This window comes from Oncorhynchus nerka, unplaced genomic scaffold (assembly GCF_034236695.1).
Source record: "Oncorhynchus nerka isolate Pitt River unplaced genomic scaffold, Oner_Uvic_2.0 unplaced_scaffold_1167, whole genome shotgun sequence".
Lineage (NCBI taxonomy): Eukaryota > Metazoa > Chordata > Actinopteri > Salmoniformes > Salmonidae > Oncorhynchus > Oncorhynchus nerka.
Window position 1 is genome coordinate 81,776 of NW_027040162.1, and position 13,579 is coordinate 95,354.

Here is a 13,579-nt window from a genome sequence, read left to right on the forward strand (position 1 = left end):
CCAATTCCGAGGTGCATAATCGAAGATATTGGAACAACTGTCCACATTTACTTTTCGTCAGCCAACAAGATGAGTAGTAGGCCTAACGAACAGCAAAAGCACTGGCCTATGTCAATCTACTATCACCCATAGTACAACAGTTGACCTATTCTGTGCGAAAAATAAACATTCCCAACATAGTCTGGGACAGTTGTGGGATACAATAGATTAATACAACCGCTAGCATCAAAAAAACTGTTTTATGCAATGTGGCAACAGATCAGGACGTTTAGCTTACAATGTTGATATTCAGCAATGCGCACAAGGTAGTAGGCTATAAGGGCGAACGGAGATGAAAACACCAGTATCAAAAGTGAAAAAAAAGCAACTGCGATTATGCATGAAAGGCCTTTCTTATTATAAAGGTTCATTTTTAAAGGTGAAAATTATCTTGCCCAAACTTGAAACTCACGCATTGTTTACTTATACCATTTAGGCTCTAAACCCCTTGTAAAGCAGATAAATGTGCTTAATTTTAAGAAGTTATTTGTCCACTTTAGCTGTGATACAAACCTTATTATTAAAACATATAGGACTATGGACTAGACTACATGAGGTGTGATACTAACCTTATAGGACTATGGACTAGACTACATGAGGTGTGATACTAACCTTATAGGACTATGGACTAGACTACATGAGGTGTGGTACTAACCTTATAGGACTATGGACTAGGCTACATGAGGTGTGATACTAACCTTATAGGACTATGGACTAGGCTACATGAGGTGTTATACTAACCTTATAGGACTATGGACTAGACTACATGAGGTGTGGTACTAACCTTATAGGACTATGGACTAGACTACATGAGGTGTGATACTAACCTTATAGGACTATGGACTAGACTACATGAGGTGTGATACTAACCTTATAGGACTATGGGCTAGACTACATGAGGTGTGATACTATGGACTAGGCTACATGAGGTGTGATACTAACCTTATAGGACTATGGGCTAGACTACATGAGGTGTGATACAAACCTTATAGGACTAGACTACATGAGGTGTGATACTAACCTTATAGGACTATGGAATAGACTACATGAGGTGTGATACTAACCTTATAGGACTATGGGCCAGGCTACATGAGGTGTGATACTAACCTTATAGGACTATGGGCTAGGCTACATGAGGTGTGATACTAACCTTATAGGACTATGGAATAGACTACATGAGGTGTGATACTAACCATATAGGACTATGGACTAGACTACATGAGGTGTGATACAAACCTTATAGGACTAGACTACATGAGGTGTGATACTAACCTTATAGGACTATGGAATAGACTACATGAGGTGTGATACTAACCTTATAGGACTATGGGCCAGGCTACATGAGGTGTGATACTAACCTTATAGGACTATGGGCTAGGCTACATGAGGTGTGATACTAACCTTATAGGACTATGGACTAGGCTACATGAGGAGGTGTGTGACTATGATTAGAAAAAGTCACAAAAAAAGTATGTTTCTTATGCTGGGCATCATTCACAAGAGATAATATATCATTCACAAATGATAGGCTAATATTGTCACAGATCAGACTATTCTTGATTGAATCTTGTCTTTACATAGACTAACTAATATATGTGTGGAATGTGTTTTGATTTATCATGCACCTGTCTCGAAACAGGGGCAGTGGAAAACAATATATCCAGGTCGGCTATACTACTGTCGTAAACATAAACAATGTGCTTAATATCAGGAAAGTTGAGAAATACATATAGCAGGCCTAGCCTATAGAAAGCTGATGGGAACCTCCTCTTTTTAGTAGAGGCCATCACCTCGTTTTCTTGCGCAATTGCATAATGGTCTCTCATGAAGTTTTGATTAGATTTTCGAAAACATTTGCACTGATGACAGAGTGATTAGAGGGACAATAGAGTACTGAGTACCAGGCAGCTAGAAAATCTGGTAGGCTACTAATGACCATCAGCAGCATCAGTGTCACGCCCTGACCTTAGAGAGCCGTTTTATTTCTCTATTTGGTTAGGTCAGGGTGTGATTTGGGTGGGCATTATATGTTTTCTATTTCTTTGTTTTTGGCCGAGTGTGGTTCCCAATCAGAGGCAGTTGTCTATCGTTGTCTCTGATTGGGAATCATACTTAGGCAGCCTTTTCCCCACCTAATGTTGTGGGTAATTATTTATTTTCTGTGTGTGTTTGTGTGCGTCACGGTCGGTTTCTGTTTACCTGTTTTTTGTGAAGGTTTCACTTTATTAAAGATGTGTAATTACATGCAAGCTGCGCCTTGGCTCATCTATGACAGGGAGTTTGAAGACAGTGAACGTGACAATCAGAACTTGGAGAAGCCTAATTCCCGTGACTAAAGGGTGTGGAGGTAATATGGTCTCTGAAACAGCCTGAGTTGGAGAGGATATGCAGAGAAGAATGGGAGAAACTCCCCAAATACAGGTGTGCCAAGTTTGTAGCGTCATAACCAAGAAGACCAGAGGCTGTAATCGCTGCGTCAAGGTGTTTCAACAAAGTACTGAGTAAAGGGCCTGAATCAGTAGTGGTCAGTACCGTTTATGATGAGGGAGGACGATTTTTGTTTTTGTGAGCATGGCCTTATTTCTATTACAGCATATTGGATGACTGTCATTAATTTTCCATTCACCCAGTTCAATGTAACAGTGTATATATTTCAATGTATATATATTTTTTTCTCGGCTGAAAAATTGTGTGTGGGGGGGGGGGGGGGGCAAATGAAACCACCCGCATGCCAAATTGGTCCCGGGGGCCGCCGGTTGGGGAACCCTGGTTTAGATAGTCTACTGTGAATCTATAGGTATACCCTCCTGTTTCTGTTCCTTTAACAGGTCACTGAGATCCCTGTGATCTCTGATCCTCTCTGGCCGTGTTTCAGCGGTTGGATGGAAGATTTCCATGTTCTGATGTAACAGTTGTTTTAAACTTCACAATGAAACACCTTCAACTGTACTGTCTTTATATTTGGTTAAACATCACAATAGTGTTCTCATTCAGTTAATGTCCACAGCCCCCCCAAGCCACCGGACCAGAACTTGTGTGTGTGTGTGTGTCTCTAAGTGGAGGAGAAGATTGGGTAAATAAAGAGATGAAACGTTTCCTCATTCCCTTGCCGTTCCTTGTTATTTGAAGTGGAACTAAATCAATATGTGGTTGTAAATCTGGACAGGAGGAAACAGGCTGGGGGCCCAGACGGGGGCTCAGCCCTGTGTGTTTGCCCAGCTCAGCCCTACCTTGGCTGGGGAAAAACCAACTCCCCCCTGGCCCTGGTCCAGTCTAGCAGCGTTAGAACAGTTGGATCAACAGAGAGGAGTGAGGCCATGTCTCTGTTGTCTGTCGTCTCCACTTCATATTCATACAACTGGAAAGAGGTAAAGCTTTTATGAAAGTTGAGAGAACAAACTGTGCTTCGCTGGGGGATCATTATCATCTATGTACCTCCCCCCCCTCGGTCATCAAGATGTGATGGATTAGCCAGATTTGTTCAGTCTCTGCCATGATGACAGCCCCCTCTTTCTCAGGAGAAAGGAATGAAGGGGTGAGAGGCTGAGAGACTAAGGGCTAGATTCAATCAGGTTTCCATATAGCTGGTGTTCTGACAGTGTTGGAGATGGAACCTCGTTAGAGCTGTCAAATCCACAAGAGTCTCCTAGCGTTATACCTATCGTGGACATTGCCATTCGCTGCACGGAGTCGCAATAGTAGGACTCACATGCAGCCGTACAAGTTTGATTAGCATGTACCTAACACATACAGCACAGTAAAGTAAACTATTTGTATGAACGTAACAAGATTCAACAACTGAGTCATAAACTGAACAAGTTCCACAGACATGTGACTAACAGAAATGGAATAATGTGTCCCTGAACAAAGGTGTGTTCAAAATCAAATGTAACAGTCAGTATCTGGTGTGGCCACCAGCTGCATTAAGTACTGCAGTGCCTCTCCTCCTCACGTACTGCACCAGATTTGCCAGTTCTTGCTGTGAGATGTTACCCCACTCTTCTACCAAGGCACCTGCAAGTTCCCAGACATTTCTGGGGGGAATGGCCTTAGCCCTCACCCTCCGATCAAACAGGTCCCCGACGTGCTCAATGGCATTGAGATCCGTGCTCTTCACTGGCCATGGCAGAACACTGAAATTCCTGTCTTGCAGGAAATCACGCACAGAAAGAGCAGTATGGCTGGTGGCATTGTCATGCTGGAGGGTCATGTCAGGATGAGCCTGCAGGAAGGGTACCAAATGAGGGAGGAGGATGTCTTCTCTGTAATGCACAGTGTTGAGATTTCCTGCAATGACAACAAGCTCAGTCCGATGATGCTGTGACACACCACCCCAGACCATGACGGACCCTCCACTTTCAAACTGATCCCGCTCCAGAGTACAGGCCTCGGTGTAACGCTCATTCCATCTGACAATAAATGCGAATCAGACCATCACCATCAAAACTGCGACTCGTCAGTGTAGAGCACTTTTGGCCAGTCCTGTCTGGTCCAGCGACGGTGGATTTGTGCCCATAGGCGACATTGTTGCCGGTGATGTCTGGTGAGGACCTGCCTTACAACAGGCCTACAAGCCCTCAGTCCAGCCTCTCTCAGCCTACAGTCTGAGCACTGATGGAGGGATTGTGCGTTCCTGTAACCCGGGCAGTTGTTGTTGCCATTCAGAACCTGTCCCGCAGGTGTGATGTTCGGATGTACTGATCCTGTGCAGGTGTTGTTACACGTGGTCAGCCACAGCGTGGACGATCAGCTGTCCATTCTGTCTCCATGTTGCGCTGTCTTAGGTGTCTCACAGTACGGACATTGCAATTTATTGCCCTGGTAACATCTGCAGTCCTCATGCCTCCATGCAATATGCCTGAGGCACGTTCACGCAGATGAAAAGGGACCCTGGGCATCTTTCTTTTGGTGAATTTTTCAGAGTCAGTAGAAAGGCCTCTTTAGTGTCCTACGTTTTCATAACTGTGACCTTAATTGCCTACCGTCTGTAAGCTGTTAGTGTCTTAACGACCGTTCCACAGATGCATGTTCATTAATTGTTTATGGTTCATTGAACAAGCAGGGAAACAGTGTTTAAACCCTTTACAATGAAGATCTGTGAAGATATTTGGATTTTTTACTAATTCTCTTTGAAAGACAGGGTCCTGAAAAAGGGAAGTTTCTGTTTTTGCTGAGTTTAGTTATAGTAGTGGGGGTGTCTAACAAGTCTCACAGTAAATTGGGTAGGTACCACTTCTCACAGTACAGTATGTAGGTAACATGTCTCACAGTACAGTATGTAGGTAACATGTCTCACAGTACAGTATGTAGGTAACATGTCTCACAGTACTGTATGTAGGTAACATGTCTCACAGTACTGTATGTAGGTAACATGTCTCACAGTAAAGTATGTAGGTAACATGTCTCACAGTACAGTATGTAGGTAACATGTCTCACAGTACAGTATGTAGGTAACATGTCTCACAGTACAGTATGTAGGTAACATGTCTCACAGTAAAGTATGTAGGTAACATGTCTCACAGTAAAGTATGTAGGTAACATGTCTCACAGTACAGTATGTAGGTAACATGTCTCATAGTACAGCATGTAGGTTGTAGCGGTATTTATTAGAGAGGGGTAAAGAAAGATTTTGTTCGGGCGCCAGGCACGTATTAACCATGCCGAAAGGAAAAGAGTAGAATAGAGAGAGTACCACTACCAGACCCACACACATCAGCAGAAGAGACTGCCTAGAGTGTAGCCTGTTTACCAGATAGCCAGTGGAGAGAAAAGAGAATACCCACCATATAAAACCCACATCACAGCACAGGGGTAACCCAAACACGAATACCCACCATATAAAACCCACATCACAGCACAGGGGTAACCCAAACAAGAATACCTCATACAATAATACTAATACTAATAATGGCAGAGCAATTCAACAGCAACTTCATACAAGAACGAACCCAGTCATCAACATAGGATTTGCAATAATCTGTATTATTTTCTAGTGGATGAGTGCAGAGGGTATGAATGTGGGGGGTGTTCATCGACACAACAAAGGCCTTAAAAATGTCCAGTCTTCTCGGCCACATGTCATTAGTACACCTCACCTCAATACAGTTCACATAACAATACACAACTTGCAAGCAACCTCCCTTTTAACTAAAATGTCCATCAAAATACTTCTGGCAGGGCAATAATAGTCCAGCTCTAATGAACTTCAAGGGGAAGTGCATTTGAAAAATAGAGAGTCTGTTGCAGGGTAAAGCACTGGAACGAGAGGGAAGAGAAAGAGAGAGAAAAAGAGAAATCTTAGCTGTGGTCTTCAGGCCTGCCGGTGTCTGACTGTCCGATGGTTTGTATGTTAAAGCTTCGCAACAATGTTGCTACTAATCCATGCGATCCATAACGGGCGCGGTCCCAAACAAAAACAACCACGATCTAAAGCGATCACACCGATGATTGAGTTAACTACTTTATAAACTACAAACGCTGAAAACAAACAAAACTTCTGCAGCACAGCACACACAATCAAACTGTCGCGCCACCCAAGAGCTCCTCCCCAAAGAGCTGAACGAACTCTCTTTATCTCCTCCTTCCTTACTGCTCATGCACTCTTAAAGTGGCAGCGCACGGTGAAGGCTCCGAGCAGATTTCGCCACACTCCTCCCCCCATGAAAAAACAATGCCTGTAGAAACAAAGAGGATGCAGGCTTTGACAAGTTCATGTTCCTGCTACACAAAACCAGGGAAGTCCTCCTCATCAGAGTCCTCCACGAAGAGGTCCTGCAGGTGTTGCTTTTGCCTGCGATCCAGCTCTTCTGCCGTAGGGTAGCAGGGCTTTAGGTCAACAACATGCACTGTCCTGACATCTTCCCCAGTGTCCTCCAAACAGACCAAGTAGTTCACTGGTCCCAACTGCTGCACTACACGGTATGGACCTTTCCATCTCGAAGCTAGCTTGGCAGTGAACTTCTCAGATGCCTTTGACAGATGATGGGAACGTATCCAGACACGAGACTGGGGTGGAAAACACACGTCTCGTCTATGTTTGCCATAGTTTCTCAGCTGTCGTTGTTTGGCTTTGGTTTTGCTGGCCTCCACTCTGGCTAGCAAGGTGTGGTGGTGTTGTACGGCATCAAACGCTGGGCAGTCAGGTGAAACATTTGAACTTTGCAAGACCCTGTCCATCGGACCTTTTAGTGGTCTTCCCAGGTGGAGTTCGGCGGGAGTGACCCCAGAAGTGTCCTGTACGGCAGAGTTCAGTGCAAAGCGAAATTCAGGGAGATGCTGATCCCACCTTGTGTGCTGATCCCCCACGAATGAAGCAATCATCCCCTTCAGGGTTCGGTTTACCCTCTCGGTCAGGTTGGTCTGAGGATGATAGGCTGTGGTCAACTTGGCAATTACACCCCAGTAGGTACAGAGCTCTTTGTAGATTCCTGATATGAACTGCGGACCTCGGTCAGAGAGGATTTGGTCTTGGAATTCCATATCTGGTAAAAACCTCCCTTCGCAGAATTAGAGCAATGGCTGATGCAGTAGCTTTGCGGAGGGAAACAACTCCACCCAGTGTGTGTAGTAGTCCACTACCACCAATAAAAATTCATTCCGTGTCCCCCGGCTGGGAGGAAAAGGTCCCATGAGGTCAATTCCCAACATTTCATTTGGATGGTTCACCACGGTCTGCTGCATTTTCCCGGCAGGTCTGCCAATGTCTGGTTTGTATTTCTGGCAGACTTCACACTGCTGTACAAACTTCCGGGTATCAACCCACATGCCTGGCCAGTAAACCACCTCTTGTAGTCTTCGATAAGTTTTAAAAACTCCAAGATGGCCACTCATGGGATTGGCATGATAAACTTGGATTATCTGGTCACACAATGTAGAGGGAATGAAGACGCGATAATGGGTGCTGTGTATTCCATCTCCTCTTGGAGTTTTTCGATACACTTTATCCTGAATTATGCTATACTTATCATTGAAGCGACTCTTGGAGTCTTCTTCAGACAGACTCTTGTGGATCGCCATGATGGCAGCATCCTTCTGCTGTGCTCTCCATACACTCTCATCATCCAGAGGAAAGGAATCATCCAGACATTTAGCGGTAGTATAAGTACTGCACAAGGGAGGACAAACATTGGCAGTCTCTGTAATCCGAGAAAGGGCATCTGGTACAACGTTCAGTTTTCCTTTGCGATACTCAATGATGAAGTCAAACTTCTGCAGTCTGATAGACCAGCGAATAAGACGGCTGTTGGTCTTGCCTGATGCCAGAACCCACTGCAGAGCAGCATGGTCTGTGACAACGGTGAAGATCTTTGCCTCCAAGTAGTAGCTCCATTTCTCCAAAGCCCACACCACAGCGAGGCACTCCCTTTCAGTCGTTGAATAATTCCTCTCGGCTGAATTAAGGGTGCGACTTGCATAGGCAAGAACTTCTTCTGTTCCAAGTCCTGTTTGTTGAGCCAAGACTGCTCCAAGTCCTGTTTGACTTGCATCCGTGTACACAATGAAATGAGCATTCAGGTTAGGATGTCCAAGCACTGGATGAGTAATTAGACTGTTTTTGAGTGCTTCAAATGCACTTTGGCATGCAGGGGTCCATTGGAATTTCACACCTTTCTTCTTAAGGTGGTTGAGGGGTTCAGCTACCTTTGAAAAATCAGGCACAAACCTGTGGTACCATCCAGCCATACCCAGAAACCGCTGAACAGCCTTGAGGGATGTGGGAATTGGGAATTCCTGCACGGCTGCAACTTTGGCTGGATCTGCATGGATACCTTCAGTATTGACCACATGACCAAGGAACTTGAGTTCTGGCAGACAGAAACGACACTTCTTCAAGTTCAAGGTCAAACCTGCAGCCTTAAGTCTGTCAAAGACGGACTGAATGTCTTGCAGATGATCCGCGACAGAGGAGGAGTAGATTATGATGTCATCCAGATACACGAGACAATTTCTACCCCTCAGATCTCCCAGGACAGTCTCCATCAACCGTTGGAAGGTTGCTGGAGCATTCTTCAAACCAAAAGGCATGACTTTGAAGGAGTACAAACCAGCAGGGGTGACAAAGGCAGTCTTGTCCTGACTAGCGGGATCCATTGACACCTGCCAATAGCCACTGTTCAGATCCAGATTACTAAAGATGGATGCTCCTGCCAGAGATTCCAGTATGTCATTTATGTTTGGTAGAGGGTAGGCATCACTTTCTGTTATGGCATTCGGCTTCCTGTAGTCCACACAGAATCGATATCCACCATCTTTCTTAGGAATCAGGACAACCGGAGAAGCCCATCCGGAAAAAGAAGGTTCCACAATTCCATTCTCCAACATGCTTTTGAGCTGTTCATTGAGAATTTCCAGTTTGGCGGGGGACAGCCTGTAGGGACGCTGCTTAATGGGGACCTCATGCCGGGTATAGATTTTGTGTTTGAAGACGGTTGTACGGCCGAGTGTAAGAGTACAGACCTCACTGTTCATGTCCAACATCTGGGAGAGCTGCCACCTTTCATCGTCCGATAGACATGCCTGTTCCACCTCTTGCTTGATGTAGAAATCAGCATCCGGTTTGCTTTTGCTCTCGGATAGAAGGGGGGGTACGGCGGTAATCAGGGTGATAGTTGGGTTCTCAGACTTCACTGGTGGAACATGTTTTTGTCTTTGTCTCTTTATATTTTCTCTGTCTCTGACTTGACCTTGCATAATGTAGCAGGCTCCAACCTGAAATCAGTGCATTACCAGGTTGAAATGGATGAGGCTGGGAATAGTCAGAGTGTAGCCGATAGGAGGGTTCGGACATAGAGATGGTCAGTCCACTGAAGAACAGGAAGTCTAGGCCAAGGACTACAGCAAATGCAAGGCTTGAATCTGCAAGTATTGCCACAGGAAGGTTAATAGTCTCACCATGCAGTTTTATTATTATACTAATCCAGCCCAAGGGGGTGGTAGGTTCTCCATTGGCCAAGTACAATGGTCCCTCCTCCCATGTTCGTAGCTCCTCATGAGGTAATGCCATGTTCTGCCACAGGGCCTCTTGCATCAGGGTGTAAGATGCCCCTGTGTCGATTATGGCCTTCCCTCTCCAGTTCCTAACAGTCAGAGGAACCAATAGTTGTTGCGGAATAGGAATAAGACCGCTAGCTGTGCTGTCTAAAGGCTTCATGGTGGGCATTAAGGCTGACCCAATTGTATGCAAGCCACCACGCCTGTGTAGACTTTCAGTCTTCGGTCCTTTCTGACCTTTTCCTGAATCCTGATGCTGGACATAGAGCGGGCAAGAATCTGGAGGATGTTGGACTTTACACCTCCAACACATAACTGGACTTTTGTCCTGGATCTTGGGTACAAATATCTGAGACGGTTTAGCCCCAGGAGAGTTATGGGTATACTGGGATGAGGGAACGGTGTTTTTAGTTTGGAGGTGGTGCTTCCAGTCCTTCTCAAACTGAGTCCCAAGACGCACCAGATCATCCACATTTTGCACACGTTCTCGAAGTTGACTAGCAAGGCGGGGAACCATGTTCTTAAGAAGGAGTTTGACCATCTCCTGCTCAGTAATGTCAGCCTTCCATCTCCTACATAGAACTCGATAGGAGAAGGCAAAGTCCCGTATTGGCTCTGCTTCACCCTGGACTCTGTTACGAACACGTTCCGCCAGTTCATCCCCATAGTCCTCTGAGAGGAAGGCTAAGAGGAATATTTTTTGAAACTCCTCCCAGGTTGACACATGTTCACGGGCTATCTCCCACCAGTCTCTTGCTGTACCATGGAGAAAACTGCGGAGGGTGGCAAGAACCTCCAAGTCAGTAAGGGGCCGGATAGAAAGAAAATCATTACACTTAGATAAGAAAAACAGTGGATCAACATCATCTTCTGGACTGCCAAAAGTGGGGAAAAGTATTTTGATAGGGAGGGAGCGCTCTATAGGAGGCATGACAGTGGCAGAGGGAGTTCTGTTGTTTAACAGTATCTTCAGAGGGTTTTTGTAGTACTACCTGTTCCTATTCCCTTACTGGCCAAGCCAGTGGCAGAGGTAAAACCTGAGGGAGGTGCAGAAGATTTGTCCAGAAGGGAAAAGCACTGCATTACCTCCTGGTGCAGCCCTTCCAGTTGAAGGTCTGTGGCCTTCTGTGCTTTTTTCATCTCATTAACGGTGTCCTTTTGAGTCTGTTCAATCAAAAATCGTAGTTCCCCTGTGAGAGAGTTCTTCATGTCCTCCATAACTTCATTCAGATAAGAACACACTCCCTTCACAACAGAGGCTGACTCCTCTGCTCTCTGTTTTTGTTCCTCCTCAAGAAAGATTATGACTTGATGATGGTTAGTTTCCATTTGTGTTTTGAACCGGTGCAGTTTTCCTTGAATATCCTGCTTCAGAGAATCTTGTAAATATTTCTGTCTCTGAACAATTTGTTGCTGGTTTTCCTCCATTTGACAGGGAAGGTAATCCAACCTCCTCTGCACATCTGTCTGATGAGCCTCCACACATTCACTGAGTTTGCGAATGGCATTCTCCTGCATTGTCAAACTATGATTGGTGTGTGTCCATTGATGTTCCAGTTGTCCAGTGATCACAGAGACACCTCTTCCAGTCTCTCTGGACAGGGTAACCGGAAGGGTTTGAGGGGAGGGTAATGGTGGAGATGTTATAGGTGAGCCAGAAGCCTGGGGATTAGGGGCAGTGCTATCCAACTCCATTAGTTCATAGAGTCCTTCCACAATGAAAGAATCCCGAACGTGATTACCGTCAGGTGTGTCCACATTGACACAGTATGGGGTTCCAACAAAAGACATGATTCAACCTTGTGTGGATGGTGTCATGGGTGTTTCTCTTCAAGTCCCTGTTCGGGCGCCAATTCTGTAGCGGTATTTATTAGAGAGGGGTAAAGAAAGATTTTGTTCGGGCGCCAGGCAGGTATTAACCATGCCGAAAGGAAAAGAGTAGAATAGAGAGAGTACCACTACCAGACCCACACACATCAGCAGAAGAGACTGCCTAGAGTGTAGCCTGTTTACCAGATAGCCAGTGGAGAGAAAAGAGAATACACCATATAAAACCATATAAAACCCCACATCACAGCACAGGGGTAACCCAAACAAGAATACCTCATACAATAATACTAATACTAATAATGGCAGAGCAATTCAACAGCAACTTCATACAAGAACGAACCCAGTCATCAACATAGGATTTGCAATAATCTGTATTATTTTCTAGTGGATGAGTGCAGAGGGTATGAATGTGGGGGGTGTTCATCGACACAACAAAGGCCTTAAAAATGTCCAGTCTTCTCGGCCACATGTCATTAGTACACCTCACCTCAATACAGTTCACATAACAATACACAACTTGCAAGCAACCTCCCTTTTAACTAAAATGTCCATCAAAATACTTCTGGCAGGGCAATAATAGTCCAGCTCTAATGAACTTCAAGGGGAAGTGCATTTGAAAAATAGAGAGTCTGTTGCAGGGTAAAGCACTGGAACGAGAGGGAAGAGAAAGAGAGAGAAAAAGAGAAATCTTAGCTGTGGTCTTCAGGCCTGCCGGTGTCTGACTGTCCGATGGTTTGTATGTTAAAGCTTCGCAACAATGTTGCTACTAATCCATGCGATCCATAACGGGCGCGGTCCCAAACAAAAACAACCACGATCTAAAGCGATCACACCGATGATTGAGTTAACTACATTATAAACTACAAACGCTGAAAACAAACAAAACTTCTGCAGCACAGCACACACAATCAAACTGTCGCGCCACCCAAGAGCTCCTCCCCAAAGAGCTGAACGAACTCTCTTTATCTCCTCCTTCCTTACTGCTCATGCACTCTTAAAGTGGCAGTGCACGGTGAAGGCTCCGAGCAGATTTCGCCACACTCCTCCCCCCATGAAAAAACAATGCCTGTAGAAACAAAGAGGATGCAGGCTTTGACAAGTTCATGTTCCTGCTACACAAAACCAGGGAAGTCCTCATCAGAGTCCTCCACGAAGAGGTCCTGCAGGTGTTGCTTTTGCCTGCGATCCAGCTCTTCTGCCGTAGGGTAGCAGGGCTTTAGGTCAACAACATGCACTGTCCTGACATCTTCCCCAGTGTCCTCCAAACAGACCAAGTAGTTCACTGGTCCCAACTGCTGCACTACACGGTATGGACCTTTCCATCTCGAAGCTAGCTTGGCAGTGAACTTCTCAGATGCCTTTGACAGATGATGGGAACGTATCCAGACACGAGACTGGGGTGGAAAACACACGTCTCGTCTATGTTTGCCATAGTTTCTCAGCTGTCGTTGTTTGGCTTTGGTTTTGCTGGCCTCCACTCTGGCTAGCAAGGTGTGGTGGTGTTGTACGGCATCAAACGCTGGGCAGTCAGGTGAAACATTTGAACTTTGCAAGACCCTGTCCATCGGACCTTTTAGTGGTCTTCCCAGGTGGAGTTCGGCGGGAGTGACCCCAGAAGTGTCCTGTACGGCAGAGTTCAGTGCAAAGCGAAATTCAGGGAGATGCTGATCCCACCTGTGTGCTGATCCCCCACGAATGAAGCAATCATCCCCTTCAGGGT